The sequence below is a fragment of the Chenopodium album genome, chromosome 9 (genome assembly GCF_948465745.1).
Source record: "Chenopodium album chromosome 9, dcCheAlbu1.1, whole genome shotgun sequence".
In the NCBI taxonomy this organism is placed as follows: domain Eukaryota; kingdom Viridiplantae; phylum Streptophyta; class Magnoliopsida; order Caryophyllales; family Amaranthaceae; genus Chenopodium; species Chenopodium album.
Genome location: NC_137842.1, coordinates 46,677,198 through 46,678,699, shown reverse-complemented (window position 1 = coordinate 46,678,699; position 1,502 = coordinate 46,677,198).

The following is a 1,502-nucleotide window of genomic DNA, read 5'->3' as shown; positions in this document are numbered from 1 at the left end:
AGCCGCCCGTTGGCATACACCCTCAAGGGAGGCTACCTTGCTAATGCGTCCAAACTCTTAACCATGGTACCCTTTTGACACCCAAAGCTTGACCAATAGTTGAACATAGATCTCGAATCTAGGTTGCGAACTTTTTTTTATCATCGTGCCTAAATGCTACATGGTTGTTTGGTGCTAACCCTCATGTGTTTGCTCTTTTGTTTAATCCATGACCGAGGGTTTTTATTCTCACATAGTAATTAGTACGGACCTAAAATCGATTAAAATTTGAAAAAATCACAAAACTGACCTGGAACTGCGCACCGTGTCACGGCATGTTCTGCCGCGCCACGGTGAACAGTGCCGTGACACGAGGAAGTCTACCGTCTGACGGCACACTGTGCCGTGTCACGCCAGTCTGCACCGTGACACGGTGCCCAGGAAAGTGTCCTGTCGGTCTTTTTTTTTCGATTTTTGTGCGAATGCTGTGTCCAGTTTTGTGTCGTGTCTAGCTATACGCTCAAAACACGCGTCTATAACCTCACCTAATCACTCACATATCGTGTTCACACACTTTTTTTTTTAGTCGTGCACCACTTTTTGACCGTATTTTAGGGAAGTCTCGTTTTTGTGTCGTTTTTTTTTCGGAGTAAGTCGGATAGTATCCTCCCATGTTAGAGTTTCAAAATTATAGATTTTTTTTTTTAAAAAAAAAAAATTTATTTTTTAATCCGGATAGGTTAAGGTTAAGTTTGGTCATTAAAGGTGTGTTTGTTTCGGTGTCACAGCACTTGGACAAGAAGCAGGGGTAGACTGTTACGGTTCGAGTCCATACCTCAACAACCTCTTATACCAAAGAGGCGTATAAGGAAACCACCTCAATCATCTCCACAAGATCCATCTCCAGTCTACTTTTAACCAATGGCCAGTAAGGAAGACATTGAGAACCTCAACAGGACAATCGAAAGATTGTCTGACATGATGCAGACACTCACCACTAGAGTCAGCACTGTAAAGCAAGACAATCAAAACAATGTCACTACTGCTGCAATGGACAAGATCAAGGAACAGATGAGCAAGATCTCTGAAGAGTTCACTTATGTGGAACAGCCTGTCGCCTCTTTGTCCATAAGAGAGAAGCTTCCTGAGAAGTTTTCCACTGTTGACATTCCTAAATTCAAGCCTACTGATAATCCGCTTTTCCACTTGAAGGCTTTTTCTGCAACTATGGCTCTAAAGGGAGTAGATGTGACACTCTTCCCTACGGTGTTTCCTCTTTCCTTAGAGCATGCCTGTCAACAGTGGTTCTATTCTTTGGAATCCAAGCATGTCGCGACCTGGGAGGATGTTGCTGAAAGCTTTATGAACCGGTACCAGTGTAACATCCAGGCCAAGACTTCTGAACGTGAACTCTCCATTCTCAAACAGAAAGAGAATGAAGGCTTCACCACTTACTTAAGCAGGTGGAGAGAAACAGTTGCGCTCTTGGTGGATCCTCCCAAGGAGAAGGAAATGGTTCGCTT